The 21996-nt window shown below is 36.9% G+C and overlaps 1 protein-coding gene and 1 long non-coding RNA gene across 2 annotated transcripts in view; one reads left to right on the top strand and one right to left on the bottom strand.

Annotated features, from left to right (window-relative positions):
- Nucleotides 1-21996, top strand: part of HIBCH (3-hydroxyisobutyryl-CoA hydrolase) — an 87971-nt gene that overhangs the window by 25454 nt on the left and 40521 nt on the right. The gene's annotated exons all lie outside the window — the stretch shown is intronic.
- The window catches only part of LOC140895745 (uncharacterized), a 55257-nt gene that overhangs the window by 4084 nt on the left and 29177 nt on the right, over nucleotides 1-21996 (bottom strand). The window contains exon 3 of the long non-coding RNA XR_012154334.1: nucleotides 6531-6623. This is a non-coding gene — a long non-coding RNA (uncharacterized lncRNA). The remainder of the gene's footprint in view (nucleotides 1-6530; nucleotides 6624-21996) is intronic.

The raw sequence follows: 21996 nt of genomic DNA, 5'->3' as shown, positions 1-21996 counted from the left end.
GGAAAGATGTGGACAAATTGGAGAAAGTCCAGAGAAGAGCAACAAAAATGATTAAAGGTTTAGAAAACCTGACTTATGAGGGAAGATTGAAAAAATTGGGTTTGTTTAGTCCGGAGACGAGAAGACGTGAAGAGGGGACATGATAACAATTTTCAAGCACATAAAAGGTTGTTTCAAGGAGGAGGGAGAAAAATTGTTCTTCTTAACCTCTGAGGATAGGACAAGAAGCAATGCGCTTAAATTGCAGCAAGGGCAGTTTAGGTTGGACATTAGGAAAAACTTCCTAACTGTCAAGAGTGATTAAGCACTGGAATAAATTGCCTAGGGAGGTTGTGGAATCTCCATCATTGGGGATTTTTAAGAGCAGGTTGGACAAACATCTGTCAGGGATGGTCTAGAACTAGATAATACTTAGTCCTGCCTTGAGTGCAGGGGACTGGACTAGATGATCTCTTGAGGTCCCTTCCAGTTCTATGATTCTATAATCACATCTTTGCCAGCAAAATGCCATTTTAAATTAAATACTTAGAAGATGTATGATTTGCAGTCTTGGCTAGAAGGGAACTCCCCCTGTGAGTCCTCTAATGGCAGTTATTGAGAAACAAAAATATCATGTAAAACCCTTGAGTCTAGCATCCTCAATAGTGGCTACTGAAATTAATCTCAAATACTCTAAAGCTGTTCCGTAGGTTACTCTAGATTTTTTGCTTATTTACATGCTAACCACTGTCCTTGTGCTTAACATCAGCTTAAAACTGAATTAAGTTAGATATTGATAGCCATGAAGCATTGCTAAACACGGCATGTTATATGGGGTAACGTTCTATGTGTAGAGCATTTGTAATGATGCTCAGTGAATCCTGTCTTAAGGAACCACTGAAGAGACTTAAAAAAAAAATATTGCTTAGCAGTGGCGGTCTCCTAATAAAAAAGGGGCAGAATTGTGCTAAGTGCACGTGTCAATAGTTGCCTTATAGGGCAGAGAAAAAAGTGGCCTTGTAAATAAGGGAAGGTTCTTGTGCCTATTTCACTTCACGATTGTATTCTCAGTCATCGTTTCCTGTATGAAAAAATACAGTTCAGATATAGATTTTTGCCTTGCATAATTAAGTGTGATGATTAATTTTTTAAACTTTGTTAGATGATAAACTTTGTCTGTTCTGTTATAACTTTGTTTAAACAGCAACCAAAAATGAGATAGCTGCTTTACAGAGCAAAACATAGTTCCTGATTGAAGAGTTTACAGGGTAATTTTATGTGAAAATAGCAACATTGTATCAAATGTCCACAATTGAGGCATAGCAGAAAGTTGGGGGAAGAGAGGGAGCTTTGCCAATATTCTACCCTCCCCACAGTTAGAGCTCTGTGGGAAAATTCTGTTATAGCCTTGATTCTGCAACTTCGCCAAGCTCAAATTGCCAGTAATTTTAACAATGGTTCTCACAGTGAGCTACAGCAAGATAGGGACATAGGAGCTCTGGGTTTACAGGGATCTTCACCCGGATTACCTCAGCATAGTCGTGAACAAGCTCCAAAAATTTACTTTCCAGAAAGAACTTAGTTTTCGTTCTTTAAAGAACATCTTTTCTTTCCCAGACGAATACCCAGATAAGCAATATATGGAGTAAGGCTGACATTCTGTCTCACGCAGAACTCAGATTTCTTCATTTGGTTCACTTGCTTTTAAAGCATATTTGTCAGTAATATTAATGGTGTCAGTTTTGGCATGTTGCAGTAGGAGAGTATGGGCTTAATCCTGCAATTGTTTTATGTGCAGAATTTAAACTGAATTCAAAAGCAGTTTTGAGTGCAAATTATTAGTTTGATCAGGCAGAGAGGGGTTGGAAGTGTTGTAAGAAAAGCCATAATTTGAGTTCAAAAATTCTTTTTGGGAGTACAAAAACCTCTTTAGAGCCAAATAACTTTGAAAATCCTGGCTTAAATTCTGGAAAGTGACTCGTAATTTTGGGTGCTTCAGTTTAAGTGTGTCCGACTTGACACACCTTTGAAAGGGGGCTCATTTTCAGAAAGCATGTGCTCAGCATTTGTGAAAATCAGATTTCAAGTTGGGCAAAGTCATTAGCACCTTCTGAAAATTTAGGCCTTCTGATTTTATTAGGAAAGGTGTGCGTCATTTGCAAAAAGTAATTTTTAGTGCAATGGAAACTTCAGTAGGGTTTAGGCGATTTTTCAAACTCTAAATTTTTGCCTTTTTAAACAGTCATGTAAATCTGTTGAGGAAAAGATTAGTATGCAGGTATTTTCTAGTGTCCACATAAACCAAAACAGATAAATATGATTTAGTAAACAAATGTTGCCTCCACTTTTAAAATAATATGAAGCTTTTTAGAAGAATATTTGTGCCATGCAATTTACCACACTTGCAAACTGTATTTTACGGAGAAGTTGCACAGTATGCTGAGCTATAAACTGAATCTATATGGCATAATTAGATTACAGTATAAAGTATCATGTAATTAGAAAGGGTCATACGTTGTCATTGACCTGTGTTTGAAACTTCTATTGATGTCAAGGGAAGTTTTATGTACAGATAAATGGCAGAATACGGCCCAGCATTGTTAGTTGTTCTTTTGCTAGAGCAAAAATACCATAAACTGTTTTTATGTAGTTCATCTTAAATAATGATATTTAGGGCTTGTATCTAGTCAGCAAATAACGGGTCTGTGTGCTCTGTGGCAAACTGGACCTAACCGTTATGGCCATCTCTCTGGATTCTGTAGCTGTTTGGTGCAATAGACTAGAAATTGTGCATGTTCAATTTACAGTTTTTAAAAAGCTTTTAATAAATTCAGTACAGAAATGGATACAATTATCAAAGTAACCCCTGTTTATTTTGATAGTAAATTTATTTTATTTTATGTTGCCACACATTTGGTTTTGTATTTGGGGCACTCAAATCTAGGACACTTGTCCACATCCCATGTAACCTCCACTCTGGGTCTGAACAAGCTGGAGTCTGACCTTTCACTTATGCTACAAGGTCTGTCTGTTTTCTAGGGAGTCATAACCTGTAAGTCATAACCTGAAGGTCAATAGGAGCTAAAAGAGCTTGCAACTTACGAAAAACAAGCCACTTACTTAGCTGTTTGAAGATGGATGTAAGAACTTAACGTTAGGCATCTAAATATGAAAAATTTGGTCTTAGGCTATTGAAGACATTGTAAAGAGAAGAAGTTGGAAATTTTGGTCCATCTAGTAAGGAGAGTTGGAGAGGAATTAAAGTCATTGGTTAATTTTATAAGTTTTGAATTTGGTGTTTATACTGTAAATTCACCTAAACTTTAGAGCTTCGGCTCGGCATATTTTATAAATCAAAAATGATAAATGTTGGGAACATTCTTTTTGCATACTGTGATTTATATTTTTATTAATTTTTGACCACTTATCAATATATAAAAATGTGAGTAAACAGATTTTGGGTTACTTGAAGTCACAGAATGTAGAAATATGAATGTTGCTTGAAGGTACATTGAGGTACTCTTTATCTTTTACAGTACTACACATATAAAAGAGTGCCAAATCTGACTCTTAATTGGTTTTTCTTTAAAATTAGACAAACACCTGATTCAGATCACTTTCCCGTTTCTGACACGTATAAGCAGATGACAGTGGAAATGGCAGGGAAATATATTAATCTATAGGTATATTTTTATTCTTTGTGACGATTCAATTTGGAACTGGGTACACAGTGAATGATAACTATCTATAAATCTTGAATTGCTGTCAACATTTGTAATGGATGTGTTTTTCTGTAAGAACTTTAAATGAGCCAGTAGGTGGGGTTGTAGAGCTTATTAATTTTCTTAAGCTTACCGTGTACTCTTCTAGAATTGTAATTTTTTGTGCCACGTAAAGTTGCTTGTTTTTTATTATCTTCATGCATGTGTAAGGGCTTCAGAATAACCTGCTCAACTGACAGAAGTGTGGCTAATAACAATAAGATGAAAATAGAACAAAAACTGGAGTGAATTTGACAAGAAACCTTATACTGAAAATCAGTAGGACAAGTTCTGGGTGCAAGGCACACACTGGGCCTGTAGAAAATTAGTTTGGCTTATGGTAATATGACAGCTACTCAAATGGTTATTTCATTTGTTGACTTCTGCCCAGCCAAAATCCAGACGTTTTATTTTAAAGGAACGCAAGAGGCAAATGGGCAAGAGTGCTGTGTACAGAACACCAGAGATAATATGCACAAGGTGTAATACTGATATGCAGGGTGGGGTTTTTTTTGTTAACAATAGGGTGAGTTAAAGATGTAGGGATGGCTTAAATTTGGAATTTTCTAGAACAAAAGAAATCCCTTTCCCCTGCTTTAACCCTGATATCGGGGCAGTTGAATGGAGGTGTTGCTTCAAGAGCTTTGCTCTCTCCGCAGCACCTGTACTTCCAATTGGGCCTTGCTGCAACAGGAACTTAATTATGTTGGTCAGTCCAGTTACTGGTCCTGCCTTCATAAGGTCAGAACTTCCAGTCTAATTAGGATTGTATTTCATATGCACTGTAATACCGGTTCTCAACAGTGAGAGTTAAATACTACCAAGGCATAGCAAAGAGTAATTGCACAGAACTTTGAGTAATTATAAGGTATAACCCAAAACTTGTACTTTTAAAATCTCATAATTTTGAGTAATCTTGAATAAATCCATTTGCCACTCTCTCTCCATATTTTTTCCCTTTGAAGCAGACAAAGATCTTGAGATATCATCAGAACACTTCTTGTGAATTTCAGAAACACCCTGTCATAAATATAAAGGGAAGGGTAAACCCCTTTGAAATCCCTCCTGACCAGGGGAAAGCTCCTCTCACCTGTAAAGGGTTAAGAAGCTAAAGGTAACCTCGCTGGCACCTGACCAAAATGACCAATGAGGAGACAAGATACTTTCAAAAGCTGTCAGACCAGGAATGGAGTCTTAGAACTTTTAGTAAGTAATCTAGCTAGGTATGTGTTAGATTATGCTTTCTTTAAATGGCTGAGAAAAGAATTGTGCTGAATAGAATAACTATTTCTGTCTGTGTATCTTTTTTGTAACTTAAGGTTTTGCCTAGAGGGGTTCTCTATGTTTTTGAATCTAATTACCCTGTAAGATATCTACCATCCTGATTTTACAGGGGGGATTTCTTTATTTCTATTTACTTCTATTTTTTATTAAAAGTCTTCTTGTAAAAAACTGAATGCTTTTTCATTGTTCTCAGATCCAAGGGTTTGGGTCTGTGGTCACCTATGCAAATTGGTGAGGCTTTTTATCCAACATTTCCCAGGAAAGGGGGGGTGCAAGTGTTGGGAGGATTGTTCATTGTTCTTAAGATCCAAGGGTCTGGGTCTGTAGTCACCTAGGCAAATTGGTGAGGCTTTTTACCAAACCTTGTCCAGGAAGTGGGGTGCAGGGTTTTGGGAAGTATTTTGGGGGGAAAGACGCGTCCAAACAGCTCTTCCCCAGTAACCAGTATTAGTTTGGTGGTGGTAGCGGCCAGTCCAAGGACAACGGGGGGAATATTTTGTACCTTGGGGAAGTTTTGACCTGAGCTGGTAAAGATAAGCTTAGGAGGTTTTTTCATGCAGGTCCCCACATCTGTACCCTAGAGTTCAGAGTTGGGGAGGAACCTTGACACACCCTATTAATTGAGTTTGGCTTAATTGACTCTGTTTTCATTTATTTTCTCATTAAATGACTTGTATACTATTTTTTGAAGTGTGAATACTCAAGATGGATTATGACCTCAGGTGTAATTGTTGTGGTAGAAAAAGACAGCACTCTTTTTTAATAATGAGTTAACCAGTATTAAAATGTCAGCAACACCTCTGGCTTTCAACAAAAGAGTATAATGGCCTATTTTGGGGCAGGAGTCATTCTTTCCATTTTCATTATAAATCAGATATCTTTCTAAAACACAGATCATATTAGCAGACACTAGCTCAGTCGTAGTCCCTGTGATAAACTTTGCTCAAGAATTATTCTGTTATTGAGTCATTCAAAGTCCTTTTTACATAGTGAAGAGTTTAGACTGATTTTTGGGAAGAATGAGAAAATAAGTATGCTAAGCCCTTTCAGCAATATGTTGAACACTTCTAATCTGTTTTGGGGTTTTCTATGTAAGCAATACAGACTTGTCAAAGTTTTCACATTAAATTTCAAATTAAAATATATTCCAGAATACTCTCCAACTTTTTCATGCCAGGCCCATTCTTACTTTCCCATCATCATATACAGAAGGATTTTCATAGATGATAAAAGTCTGCTAAGCAGTGCTTTGCATATTTTTCCTGACATAGTCTTAACAACCAGCTCTAAATTAAATGCTGTTAAGAGTTCAGTTATTTTTATCCATAGCAGAGCACTTGAGCTGAAGAGATAATATCTGACAGCCAATTTTTTTCATTCATTTCACTAAGTGTCAGAATTTTTTTTTATTTTCTACCCTATAAAATAGAAAACTGTTCAGAGGAAAAAACAACCAGAAAATCATTAATATTTTAGATGAAAACAATGTCCAATGTTTATACCCACTGTCAGGCACCTTGCTGTTCGTTGGTGAGTTTCACTTGCCAACAAAGTGTTCTTGCATTTCACACCAAACAGGAGCTGGCAATCACTGGAAGCCTGTATGGAGAAGAAAAAAAAAAAGAGAGAGAGAAAAAAGGTTAGCATACTTCTCAAGTGGCCAAGGTTCAAGACTGGGATAAACACCCAAAAACCAGACATACAATTTGTGCTACAAGTTTGAAATAAGAATTCCTTTTGCATAAACCATATTTCATGATTCCATATTTCTGACAGAAATCTACAATAGAAGTGAGAAGAAATGTGTGTAATGAAGGCAATCTCTTATAAGGAGACGGTTTAGAGAGATGAAATCAAAGTTTAGAAAAGTGCAAAAATTATTGCCCACTTTGCTTTGTTTGGGGCATATATATAACTTAAGTTGTATAATTTTTCTGTTGCTTATTGAAAAGAACCACACCAAGCTGAGAAATATTTGCCAGTGCCATGCCCAAAATATCAGTCCTATTATACATTTAACTGATCTGCTTAAACTGAGAATTTGAGGCAGTTGATTATTGATGGGTATTATCATTCAAAGTCAGGAAGATAGAAGAGTCTTTGTTAGCATATTGTCCCATTCCATGGATATTAGACTTTAACTGAAAAAAATCCTCTTGCCTCATGTCAAATGTAGTACCATCATATCTAGTAGCTGCTAAATAGGATAGAAACCATAACAGCACATAGATATAAAATGTGTGTATGTATATTTTAAGTCTTCTTTCATCTCAAATCTTTGGTTTAATAAAATCAAAGATTTGAGATGGAAGAAGGCTTTTAATATTAACAAATCAGCAGTGCTCTTGTGACATCTTGGAACTATAAAAAAAGAAAACACCATGGTTTTTTTAAACAGATGATTCTTGCCATTAATTATATTTTACTCCAGCTACCTGTCCATTGTAATTATTATTCTATGGCACTTTACATGAAGCTATGAATGTTGTTGTTTAGCTCTCTGGTGCTAAAAAGTTCTTTTTCTAGTAATTACATCCCTTGTATAAAAATGATGGTTATGCTAGCTAGAAATAAGTACGTTATTTGTACAAGCTGCACAAAGGATGTGTCTGTCATCCTGCTTCCAAGGGCACTTCTACAGTGGGGTAATGCCAACGACAGGGGTGTGATTTCTAAAGCACACCAACGTGTTGCACATTAATTAGTCTGTATAGAACCTGTTGGTGTCTAAAATTCCCTAATATGCTTAAATGTAGTACTGTTTCAGACTTTTAGTGCACACCCACAGGACCCACACAGACCAATTAAAGTGCAACAGATTAGTCTGCTTCAGAAATCAGATCCCTGTAGCATGCATTACCCCACCATGTAGACAGTCCCCTAGAATTCTAACCAGGCAATGGAGGAAGCTCTCAGATTTGGCTTATATTTTAGGCTATAAAACTGCAGCATTTAGTTTTGAAAGCTAGGAGTTGTACTCAGAAAATTGACATTGTGGTTGAAATTGACATTGACATGTTCATTCTGTCATCCATAGTAAAATTGTTCAATTTACAAGTCAATATGACTCTTGTAGTTCCTAGCACGACACAGTCTGCCAGAGTTGTGAAAGTCAAATGGGCTTTTGTCTCTTGCATCTTCACCAGTGTTATCAGAATTTAACTGCCTTTTTTTGTGTTTTGTTTTGTGAATCTGGGAGTCTGAACAGATTCCACTCCCTCTCCCATTGCTTTATTGGGTCTGAAGTATTAATGGTATTTACCTGGTTTTTGTCACTAAAGTAAGTGAATATGACTCAAATATACACTGGACAAATACGGTTAATTAAAGATGCTATTTGTTTGGTCACTCTTCGGTATTCCAGTTCTCTTTTCCATTCTTTAACTGCATCAAGGAAAAAATTGTTAGTCTTTAAGGTCCAGAGTTTTCAGACTTAATCAGGTGGTTGTACATACACAGTCAATTTCGGTCACTTCAGGGTGCAGTTGCAATAATTGTACTTATAAATTAGGTGTGCAATAGAGCACCTACTCTGAAAAATTGGCCTTAAAGTCTTAGCCTGGTACCTGTTAACAAAATAAAACTAACAAATCCATATATCTTATAATTTAGAGGTAATGATATTAACAGTTATACATTAGAGCTATAGTGATGTAACTCTTCCTTTTTCTGCTCTGAAATGTTTTATCAAGCTATGAGGACAGTGTCTCCATTTTGGGCAGTTAGTTGCCAAAATGTTTAAAAACATGAATATAATAATCTCCCTATACAATAGTAAGTCATCTATATGTAATTGATACTTTTCATATTTCTCTATCTGACTAGGGACAAGTTCTCTATGCGAATGGCTGAAAGTATTTATTACTGCACAGGTAATCTGACAATAAGAAAGATCTAGTCCATGGATTAATTCATTCTATATCCATAAAACAAACAAACAACATAATCTAGAAATGTTTTCTCACTTGAAACTGTACCATCAATTACTCACACTATGCGTAACTCCAAACCATCTTTAAGATCTCATAATTTTTCAGTGTAATTGACTCTTATCAAATTAATATTGGAGTAATCAGTTGATCAAAAGTCAGCTTGTCTAGTAGGAACCATAAAACTTATAGTGCATCATCAATAAATCGGTGACAAAGTGAACTCTTTAAATTTTCCCTGTCTTGCCAATCTCTTACTCTTTGAACAGAGTAAATATCAGTACTTTGTTTAAAAATAAAAAAAGGCCCAAAGCTGGAGAAGAATATGTACAAAATACTAATAGAAAAAAGCTTCCAGGTGAGCCTTTAATACTGAATATCTAAGTTTCTGTTAAGAGCTTGAAAGTGAGTTCATAGAATGAACATAAGAACGGCCATACTGTGTCAGATCAAAAGTCCATCTAGCCCAGTATCCTGTCTTCTGACAATGCCAGGTGCCCCAGAGGGAATGAACAGAATAGGTAATCATCAAGTGATCCATATCCTGTCACCCATTCCCAGCTTCTGGCAAACAGAAGCTAGGGACACAATCCCTACCCATCCTGGCTAATAGCCATTGATGGATCTATCCTCCATGAATTTATCTAGTTCCTTTTTGAACCCTGTTATAGTCTTGGCCTTCACAACATCCTCTGGCAAAGAGTTACACAGATTGCAGTAACCAAAAAAGTAGAGTCCTTCCTTTGTGATATAAAAGTTAAAATTTGCAATATGGAGTTACATACTCAAAAGGAATAATTTGGTAACAGATGTAACAAACAGATGCTTGACTCTGCAAATTTAAGTCTTAACATTTTATGTTTAATATACATTAGGTTATGCAATTTTCCCTTTCTTAGAGAGAACATATATTAGGCCAGTCTCACATTCAGTTATAGAAAATAAATTTCAAATGGCCACGTTTGATAAGCATCTTTAAAATTGGTGTTTAGAATTGACAGAATCCTGGCAGTAGCAAAACTACTGGACACTAGTGGAATTCAGAATTGAATGTGATCATCAAGGTCAAAATAAGATGTAGGAAAGGGTCAGAATTTGTGCAGATTACTAGTATACCAAAATTTCCTTCAATATAAAGCTTCTTAAAGGTTTTGTAATGGAAAAAAACAAACCAAAAACCAGACCTCAATTTCTGTATTGCTTTCTTTTTTCTATATAGCCTTACAGTTTTGTGCATATTTTTGTGCTTCTCAATTTGATTTAGAGAGTCACAGTTCACCTTATGTGGTGTTTTACAGGTCCTTTACTTCCAGTAGATGTAGTTATTTTCTCTATATGCTTTTTAAACACTTGATTCTGTGCTAAATATAACCATTATCTACTGCTGACTCATTGTCACAAGAGAACTGAGTGTTCTGTATGTGCAGTGCAAATATAAGAACACATTGTATTATGTGGAAGTTATTTGCCTTTGTTTCTGTAGTCAGTGTAACTCTAACAGTGAGCAAATTACAGAAAATAGTTGCTGTTGAGTGTCAGTGGTTGAGTGTGTGATGTTACACTCCATATGATTTTATGAAAATGCGCTAAGGAGTGTGAATATAATGTAACTGGAATATGCTTCATGACAAAGGTCTCTTGTAAGGTATCATTACAAAGCTTATAATCTACCAAGTTTGTTCATCCTGTTTGTACGAATGTATCATTCTTGTATCTGAAACTAGGAATTTAAAATATAACTCTGAGGTCCTATTGTAGTTATGCAAAGGGTGGGCCATTAATGGTGGTTTAAAATCTTGATGGCTCTCATCAAGTAGGACAATTGACTGTAGATGGCTCTGTTTACTTGCAAGCCTTCTTGTGAGTCAGGTCAGGAAGAATGGAGGGTTGGGGTCTCACAGGACATGTAACCATGTCACTTGGTACTGGAATCCATCTTAAACCTGGGGCTTTTCCATTTAGAAGGAGGGGTGGGGACCCAAAGAGAAAAAAAATTCCCGCCTTGTGCCAAAGCTATATAAAGGGGTGGAACAAAACAAAGGAGGCTCCACTCATAAGAAATCCCCTAGCTACTACCTGAGCTGGAACAAGGACTCTACTGGGGAACGGATTGGGCCCAGACTAGAAAGGAGTCTAATCTGTGAAAGAAGCTTATTGGAACATCTCTGACGGTGAGATTTACCTGCATTTAGTTTCCTACTGTATTTGGCTTAGACTTGCGTGTTTTTGTTTTATTTTGCTTGGTAATTTACTTTGTTCTGCCTGTTATTACTTGGAACCACTTAAATCCTAATTTTATATTAAATAAAATCACTTTTTGCTTATTAATTAACCCAGAGCAAGTATTAATACCTGGGGGAGCAAACAGCTGTGTATATCTTTCTATCAGTGTTATAGAGAGCAGACAATTTATGTGTATAAGCTTTATACAGACTAAAACAGATTTATTTGGGGTTTGGATCCCATTGGGAACTGGGTATCTGGGTGCTAGAGATAGGAGCACTTCTTAAGCCATTTTCAGTTAAGCCTGCAGCTTGCGGGACGTGGTTCAGACCTGAGTCTGTGTTTGCAGCAGGCTAGTGGTCTGGCTCAACAAGACAGGGTACTGAAGTCTCAAGCTGCCAGGGAAAACGAGCTCAGAGATAGTCTTAGTACATCAGGTGGCAGTCCCAAGGGGGTTTCTGTGACCCCAACCTGTCACAGAATATTAGGTGATATTACTCACTAGTGGTTGAGATTCATCATAACTAGCATGGAAATTTTATCAATACAGTTATAGACATGTTGCTTAGCAAAATTTGATCAGCAGTTCTGTTATACTGTGTTAATGGATGTAGCAAAATTCCTGTCAGGTAGTAGTCGTATTACTAGGAGGATGTATTGCTCAGAAGTGATATCATTCATAGGCATGAAATACAATCAGTTAAAAGTGTGAAATATTATGAAGTAACTTGTAGCAAATAGAATTTCATTATGCAAAGGAACTTAAAATAATTTGAGTGATAGCTGCATTTATTGTGATGTTCTCTTCCTACTTATTCAACATTGTGTGGATGTCACTCTGTGAAACTTCTCTTGTTGCTCTTAGCAGGTGCTTAACTGTTTTGACATCAAATGGTAAGTCTAAAGTTTTCCTTGTTTTTCCTCCAACAGGTGTTTATAAAAATCAGAGGGGTTAATTTGAATGACTACTTTTGTTGTTTTTGTAAAAATGAATTTGTTTCTTGATGGGCTCATCCTCTCTGGACTGCAAGGATGTCCAGTGGGAGGGGCACTTCCCTCACTGTTTGAAGTGAAACATTGCCTGTACCCATGCTGCAGGGTTTAGCCCCACCACTAACTCTTTGAGCCACGGTTTGAGTTGGACTGCTGACAGGGAAAGAAGGAAATAGAGGGGAAAAAAAACCAGGAGAGACGAAAGAGGAAGGTCTGCCACCAATACCCCAGGGTCCACAGACTAAATCCACCTTCACCCATAAACTGTTCACCGGCAACACTATGGCGCATAAGCAGCAGACCTGGAGCCTCTGATACCATTTCTTGATTTATATGGCAGAAGCAGAGGATTCTATCCAATAGCTGTTTCTGTGGCATGGCATTAGTGGGTGTGGTTAATCCAACAGTCTTTCCTAGTCTAGATGGCTCTTCTGTTATGAGAAAACAGCCTTGCAGTAAATTCAGATTGTCTATATGCATTCTCTGCAGACTAATGATTTACCTTCCGATATATATGTGCAACTTAACATTTGATTGCTGTTTTATGTTTAAAAAAATCTGAATGAAAGTTGTGTGCATCTATTTTTATTTAAAACAAAGACTAAAGAATTGTAAGTGACTTTAAGTAATCGGATTATAGTATGTAAACAAGTTTAGGTAAAATGACTGAAGAGTAAAGGAAGGAAGCAAGGAGGAAAAGGTTAAGGATGATTGGCTACTTTACCTCTCTCATTTTGGTAATCATCTGTTTATAAGCAATCAGCAGAAGTAGGAGGCTGGAAATATAGTTACAGTGTAGGTAGTATGTAACACTTATTTTTCAATTAGGAATTTTGTGATGGTCCTCAAATACATAAAGTTCCGTATGGGAAAATCATGAGTGAAGCACCCATACCTATCTCAGCATTGTGATAACAGCTGACCACTATCTTTGTTTTTGCAATATATCAATCTGCTTGTCTATTTACAGTGTGTGTATAGACAGACACATTACATACAAAAATTAATATTCTATTAATTAAGGCTACAAAGTCAAGCACTCAGAAATTTAGAAGTATTAGTATAAACATTGCATTTTAGAGCTTTGTTTAGACCCCTTGTGTTTACGCATTATAATATGGCCTTTAATTACATCATCACATGCTATTTTTCCACAGGACCTCCTGCCTCATGGAGTGCACAGAATGGATGTTGCTCACAGAATGAGCAGCTATTCAATATTTCATTTTCTCCTCTTTGGTTCAGTGTATGGCCCCAGGCCTTATTTACTGCACACTACTCAAACCCTGCTCTGAATACAAAATTATTAATTTCTTCCTGGATTTTTCTCTGGAATTCATTGCTATAGTATCCAAGTGCTTCCACAAACCTAAATTTATTTTCACAAAACCCCTCTGACAGTGGGGTGGTATTATTCCCTTTTTACAGACGGGGAGCTGAGACACAGACATTAGTGTCAAAAATATCCACTAATTTTGGTTGTCCAATTTGAAATGCCTCTGGCCTGCGTTTTTTCAGCATTTTATAGCACTTTATTTGTTCAGAGAATGATTTTCACTGATGTCAGTTGCAGCTGTGAATGCTCCGTTCTTCTGCAAATCAGTCTTCAGGTGTTTCAAGTTTTGTTTTGTATATTTAACTATTTCTCTTTCCACTTAGTCAGTAAGGATGATATCTCTTAAATCTTTACCCTTTGATAATCAACACTGTAAATGTATCGCAGTACTGTGATGTTAGAGGACTTGATCCTGAGTTGTACCAGTCAACCTATGTGTACACTGTTCCTTCGGGGACAGCCCAGTAACAGGGGCTAGATACTGCAGGAAGCACTCATAACTCTTGGGGGTTGGTGTATGCCTATCGCTACCCTGCACAGAGAGGGTGAATGCTGCACAGACTGGCAAGTCACTGGTTGCATGGCCAGAAATGGATTGTCTCAGGGAGCTGTGCCAGAGCACGCGCAGATAAGACTGCTTCACACTAAGGGAAGGTTGTGGTGAGGTGCCTCACAATCCAGAGTACCCCTGGAGAATGTCACGTATCTGCTCTGAAAATCTGCCATAAGGCAAAAGTTATTGCCATCCTAAAGCTAGATAAGCTGCTTTCTGACCCCTCCCTCTCTTTCCCTCCACAAACACATGTGCACACATACAAAATAGAAGCTTCTTGCCTAATCTACTGCATTCATGCATTCACAACTGAAGGTATTTATTATTGTGAAATATGCAGAATAGTTTGCAGATACTTATCTCCTATACTGAGTCATAAGTCCATAGGAGATCAACTTGGGTACTGAGTAGCACTAGTAATATAGAATATTGAAAGCAATGTAGAAGCAAGACTAAAAAAAGATTGTTTGCTGATCTTGCACTATATTTACCATCTGGCATGTTGGCGTGACGGCTAAGCTCCTGCTCATGATCCTAAAGACAAATGGTACAGTTCATTCTGTAGTTAATCTCTGACTAGAATATCAGCAGCTCTTGAGTTTTTTTTTTTTTTTAAAGCTATTGAGTGTTCTAGGATTTATGCTAGCATATGCAGTACTTTCAGGGAAGAACTCATGACAACTCACTTTATTAAAAAAATATGACCTGATTACTAACGGTACTTGGTGGATTAAAAAACAACAAAATTACTGACTTCACTAGTGCACAATATGAAAGAATTGTTAGCGCCATTTTCCACTTAGATAAAAGGAAAAAAAAAAAGAGCTTTCTTGAACACTGATAATACAAATACCAGACCTGAAAAAGAGCTCTCTGTAAGGTTGTCTCTCTCTCACCAACAGTAGGTCCAATAAAAGATATTACCTCACTCACCTTGTTTCTCTGATACAAATATCTGTTTATTTTAACGTGATGTAGCACTTCAAATATTAGGATTCCAAAATGTGAGAAACATTATTTCCATTTCAGTCCTGGGGTTATTGCTACATAAAGAGGCCAAAGTAACATTGCAAGTTAGTGTCTGCTTTGTGAGTAGAGGGCCCATCTCATGCTGTAGTTTGCTTTTTTTTTTTTTTTTTAAGTTAAACTTTGGTGTACTGAAAAGTTTGTTTTGGTTTTTGCTTATCATATGAAGCTGCAGTACTCCTGCGCTGTTGTGCACCATTGGAGGCAGTCCAGAGATCTTGCACACTTCCTCTTTTATACATTTGTTCCTCCTTCCTTAACTCCACCATCTTCCTTGCTAAACACCTTTGCCTCTTTCTCTCTAATTGAATCTATGCCTAAACCCCGATGAATGATCTCTACCTTTCATTTGCTTATCAGACTCTCTCTCCCTCTACTTCTCTTTTAGCTCAGGATCTCCTCAGTTTTTAAGGAGGAAAGTGATACTGTCTGAAGGGAATGGAATCCCCTGCTTGCCTGCCACCTTTCTGTGTCCCTGTGACCCTCCCATCCACACCTGTATCTTGATTTATCTTGTTCCCAGCATTATTCCCTTGTTCTTATTCTCACTGTTCCTTGCTTATCTGACCCCTCCCCATTTATTTTTTCCTTTAAAAAAAATACAAGGAACACAAACTCCTCAATTAATTCCTTGTTCACCAAGTAACTGTGGCCCCAATGCAGCAAGATACCTAGTCACATGCCTAACTTTAAGCATGTATGTATTTCTGTTAACTTTAATGGGATGATTCACAAGCTTAAAGTTAAATACGTGTTGCTGTACCTTGCTGCACTGGGGCCGCTAGCTCTGTGCTTGCATTTGTTTCAGAGGGGTTGAGGTGGAAAGATGTGCAGACATGGTGCCTACAGGAGCCAGAATGCTACGTGCGGGGGTGGGGCTCAGAGGATCACAATGCTGGAGCTAACCACCCAAGCGATTTGAGTTTACTTTTTCTCCTGATCCTTGGTATCTGTCTGGGTTTTAATGGCTGTCCAGCTGCCATCTTATAGACTTCTAAACTATTTCTATGGCCACTAGGGAGCAGTATGGAGGAAACTGATTTGCTGGTGTTTACTGGACCTTTCGTAGCATCAGATGCTGCAGAAAACCCTATAAACAAACTGAATGAATCCAGACTTTTTAAATCAGAAATCAGTAGAGCACTACTTATACACCATTTCATTACCATTGTTAAACACAGACAATTATTTTAAGTCCACAGATGTTTCATTTAAAATAAACATTAGCCGAAGAGTAGCCCTGAATAGAGATGAAGAAATTTGCCCTACTATTGATCCCTTATATTGTCAGTATCCTGACCATGCTCGAAGACTGCTGGAAGAAAATATAAATGTCATGTACTATGTCTTCCTTAACATTCGTGGAGTGTTGGGTAAGCATAGAGAAAAAAGAATGGGTGAATTTAGCATTTGACATCAGTGTAGGGTGACCAGATGTCCCAATTTTATAGGGACAGTCCCGATTTTTGGGTCTTTTTCTTATATAGGTTCCTATTACCTCCCTACCCCCTGTCCTGATTTTTCACACTTGCTGTCTGGCTACCCTAGATCAGTGTCACCAGCTAGTGTAGAAACACAAAAAAAAGTTTTTTCAGACCAGATCTAAGTCTTTTCCTGCCATATAGGGTCTACTTTCTGTGGCATTGGAAGTCTCAAATCTTCTGTTTCCCCCAGTGTCTTGGAAGACTCTTTGATAAAAGAAATATCTGAATGCTGATGCCATGAAGCTTTGTAGGCTTGGTGGAGATAAGAGGTAGAAAGTGACATACAACATTGAAGCTGCAGCAAGAAAAAATCTCTTACCCTTACTACTAAAAATAAGAAATTGCAGAATAATTCTAATTGAATAATCAAATGTTAATCTTGTCAGTCTATTACCTAAAAAATAAAAATACTGCCAAGTTTTGTGTTAAGGCAATACATATATTGCCAGCTAGCTTCACTATATCAATGGATTTCTAATTCAGTTTTAAACTGTATTATATATAGTTGTACCTATAAATTAGATTAAAGTTAAATTAATATACACACACTATATCGGATACATGAATAATATATTACAATTAAATTATACATTATAGTTATAGATTGTGCTCAATCCGATCTAACTGATTACAGGGGGTTTGGTGGGACCAAATTTGTTTAAATATCTAGGACTATATTGGAAGAGAATCTACACATAAAAAGCCAGGCTGGTAGTTCATCAGATAAGAAGATTCAAATACTGGAATTTTGCTAAGTAGGGCGTGGATTTTGGCCATAGATAAAACACAATACAAGTAAGCAGTAAAAAATAAAATGAGACACTTGGACTTGATGGCTTTTGGCAATGAACTGGAGCACAAAGAATCAGAGTGTGTCCAAAAAATGCCAGCATCAGGCATGGCACAAACTTTGTCTTTTGAAGTTAGAAACAGGGTTTGAAGAAAGAAAACATTTAAAACTGAAAAGTGGGTCATCAGCAGCGGCATGGATAAAAAAAATAGATTAAAAAACATTTTTTATTTAAATTGAAATTCTTGGCTTTTAAGTACAGGTTTATTTTTAAAAATAAACATTTAAAATTAAAAGCCTATGTGACATTCTAAGCTACTTATAATCTATTAAAATAATTTTAATTAAATAAAAAAATTTAATATTAAGGCGTAAGTGTTTGCTGCCAAGTTTTAAAAGAAAGTCAAACAACCAAACTGGTGGACATCACTTGCTAAGCAGCTAGAACCAGAGTTTGCTGAAGTGCTAACCAGCTTTTCACAGCAGTAGAATCTTCTGCAGGTTCAGAAAGAATATTTTCTTCATTTCAGTTTAGTTAGCTTGTTCAGTTCAATGACCAGTTCATTCAAAGTTAAGACATTGACTGGGAGTTGAAAAAGCAGGAAGGTTTGTTTTCCTCTTCCAGCTCAAGAATAAAAACTAGGTGTGAGAGGATGAGATTCACTGGTTCTAAAAATCTTGAACAGGGTGAGCAGAAACAATCAGTTCATTTAACTACGGATAATACTTCCTTAGTTTTATATTTAAAACATGTTTTGAGAGACTCTTACGTATCCACTGTATTTAAGGTAGTCTTACTTAATACAAGTTAAAATGCTGTTTTTGTGCATTAAGTTAAGATAATAAAAAGGTATATAATCATGATTTAAATCAACAAGCAGGAAACCTTGATTTAATTTGATTTTAATCATGTTTTGCAGTTGTACTTTTTACTGGTTTTTCAAAAAGGTCCTTCTCATTGGTGGTATCCATTAAAATATGCTGATTTGCAACTATTTATAGCCTTTGCTCTAAATTTGGCACTTTTTGGCTAACTAGGAGGATACATATGTCTGTACCACCAATGAGAATGAACTTTGAAAAAAAAATCAGTAAAAAGTACAAATTTAAATCAATTTAAATCAAGGTTTCTTGCTTGATGTAAATCGTGATTAAAATTGGTGATTTAAATCACTGGTTTAAAATCAGTCCACTCTCAGTATTATCATAAATAGCGTATACTAACTTGATCAGGTATTTCTCAGCAACATATCTACAACAATTAAATCCCAGCAGCTATAAATCATAACTAGTGTAATTAAGTCCGTAGGACACCCCACAATCCTCCTTTATAGTCGCTTTCTTTTTAAATGTAAAATTTGTGTTCCATTAAGCAGTCCAAGTTTATACGAAGGCTCTTGCCAAACTAGCAGAAATTGCTTGTTTCAATAAGTGTTTTGAGCTTTGAATGGACTTAGTTTATTGTCTCTGGTCATTCAGCACGATAGTCTTAGCTCAGTTTACTTTATTATGCCGTATTGATCTTGCAAACCAATCCATCCGGTCTTTTAGTAACTGCATACTCTGAAACCAGATAAAACTGAGTTATGCTCTTTGGGCTGGTCCATAACATTATGAATGATTAATTGTTCTGCATTTTATGCGGACAAATTAGTTTTGATACATCTTAAATTAAGACTCACTATTGTCTGAAAGCCTGGGTAATGCTCTTAGGCCATTGACAAAGTTATTGATCTAATGTAATTGTAAATCTCTGCGTTCTGAAGCTTTTTGGAGTAATTCCACTCATTTGCTTTCACCACTAACACCTCTGAAAATCTGTCAGCTGGAAAAGATTGTTCTGTGTTGCTTTTAATTCATCTGTATTTAATGATTATACTATTTCGTGTCCAGTCTGCGTTCATCACTACATTACCTTTGGGCTTTGAGCCTAGCTTTTCAAGATCGGAATGGCATCATTTAAGTACATTTTTCTGATTGCTGGAGGAAAACCCCCGGAAAGGAACACTCAATGCAGAGAATTTTAATAGTTATATTGTCAGATTTTTTATTTGATCAGTTAAAATCACATCCACTGGTACGAATGTGAGTTGAGATTAGAATTAGGTTTCTCTTTGCTATGCTACATTACTGCAGTCACTCTTTCTATAGCACTGCATCCCTGAAAACTCTTTTTTCCTTCTACTTGATGTGGTATGCATTAACAAACTGAATTTCCCATGAAATCTTGATTCTGATTGCTTAGTAAACAGAGGATAGTATTTTACAGTTTTGTAGTGAGACAGACATTTTATGCTTGTAAACTAAATATGTACAAGGGTATTAATTCAGCTAAGGAATCCACTCCACTTGATACTAAGTGCCATTTTTTATACACAATCAGAACAGAATATGGTGAATATCAACAGTCATTCAGCATCTTTGTCATTTTGATTATCACCATTCTTAGTATTCCTAACTGCTGCACTGCTCAATCCACGCTCAATTTGTAAACATCTTCTTTTGGATGTTACAGGTTCTCAGATTTGCTAATATCATACGGGCCATGCTACAGTGTAACCTTTGATGGAGAGTGTAGCTGTATGATTTTTTTCCTCTATATAACAATAACCATTTACTCAGTTTCTTCCCATAGAGAAGCCTAAGGCTCTACAGCCATCATGAGGTCGGGTGTAGGGAATTGAGACTGGAAATTAATTACATTCACTACACAAAAATTGTACAAGGTGGTATTTCTTAGGAAGTCTTGTATGTAATTTACAAAGTTCAGCTAGTTCTCTGGGCTTCTAGAGTTAGCTTATACAATCACGTAGAGAAAGCATTGGCTTTGGAATTGGGAAATTTTGTTTCTTCATGGTACAAGACTGATATTATATTTTTCTGCACTTAAGTGTTTTTAAACAATTTGAAATAGAAGTCCTTAGTGTACAAGATAGGTGCAGTACTGCTGTGTTGCAGGATATTGCTTAATTTTGGGGGGAGGGAGGGCAAGAATCAGTACCATTAACCATGTGTGCAAAAAGCTACATTTATTCTGTTATACTAATTCATTCTCTGACCTCAGCTGTAAAATACTGATTGCCTAATTAGTCAGTTACATGAGGGTTCCTTTTTTGTTTAAAAAAAAAAAAAATCTATTCTATGTCACCTGACTGCCTTCTCCTTTTTATGCGTGGGAGTGGGGGGGAGAACCACATGCCCCACTTCCATATGATGAGGAAGCTTTCCTGGGCGAATGCTTTCAGCTTCAGCAGAATCTACACTTGCATTCTCAAATAAAAATTTCCAGCCTTACTGCTGATCACAGCCTGACACTCCATTGCCGCAGGATGGTGAAACCAAATTTCACACTTTAAAAATGTAAGACCCCCCCCCCGTCAGCCTAAAATATAATATAAATGCTAAATACCGTGATGGGTGGGCATGTGTGTATGCACACATGTACCCTACTCCCTTCTCAGGCCAGAATCAGAACAGCTCAGGTGTGTAACACAGGCACTATGCTAAGAGGAAGATAGAACCTTCTTCAACTCAAGTGGTCTGTGTGAGGAATGGAGTGCTAATCCTCACTAACCCTCTGAAGTTCTGATGACATTGTGCTACAACCATAGCCAGCAGAAGTGTTAGGTGGCCACTGAAGTGTTAAAATATTTTATGTTCACTCTTTAAATTATGCTTGAGCCAACAATCAAGCCATTGTCCACTAGTTTGTCATTTTGTACCTTAAATATGAGATAATGTGAATTACGGATGTTGCAGAATGTAGCTGTACTCTTTGCAGTCCCTAATCTTTATATCCAATCCTAAATTGTTTGAGTTGTCTTTTTGTCCTTGTACACACTTGTGATGAAATCTGCAAGAAAGTTCCGCATTTCAAAATTTGGTTTTGTTCCAAATCAGAATGAAACAATTTTTTTCCCCTAAAAAGTTCTTGCAAACTAGAAATTCCAAGAAAAAAATTTGTTTTGGAAACACCAACACAGATGTTTGCAAATCGAAATTTGCACCCAGTGGACAGGCAGTAGCAGAATGAAACTGACCTAGGAAATTTTCCAACCACTCAGTTCTAGTAATTTCCTGTTAGAGACCCATATAATTTTTATTTATTTATTTATTTTAAAAAGAAGAGAGTTCAAGAATTTGAGTGAAGGCAGAACTAAGATGGATGAAAATTGTTTTCAGTTTGTAAAAATAAATAACCACCAAAACCAGAATGTACTGGTGCTGTTACAGCTAGTAGTCTTATCCAGAATAAGTTTGGTTCCCCCCAGAGACCATCATCATCAGGGAACTATCTGAGCAAATAAATTAACCTTACATTGTATTTTGAAGGTCATTCTCTTGATCTAACAGGAGGGGCCGGAGTTCTAGATGAAAGGGTATTCCATTGAGAACATTTTGCCTCCAGTCCCAGATGTTTGAATATTGGGACTGTTCAAGCACAGCACTCTGGCGTGCAGCTGTTCTGATGCGGCAGAGGGAGAGAAGCAGCCTTCTAGGTAGCCAGGACTAACTATACAGGACTTTATAGATCCACCTGCAAGGTGAGAGAGTTTCAGAACTCAGGCTGCAGCCTGAACCCAGAAGTCTACACTGTAATTCAACAGCCCTGCAGCCTGAGGCCCACAAGCCCGAGAC

This window comes from Lepidochelys kempii, chromosome 11 (assembly GCF_965140265.1).
Source record: "Lepidochelys kempii isolate rLepKem1 chromosome 11, rLepKem1.hap2, whole genome shotgun sequence".
In the NCBI taxonomy this organism is placed as follows: Eukaryota; Metazoa; Chordata; order Testudines; family Cheloniidae; genus Lepidochelys; species Lepidochelys kempii.
This window is presented reverse-complemented; position numbering and strand designations above follow the sequence as displayed.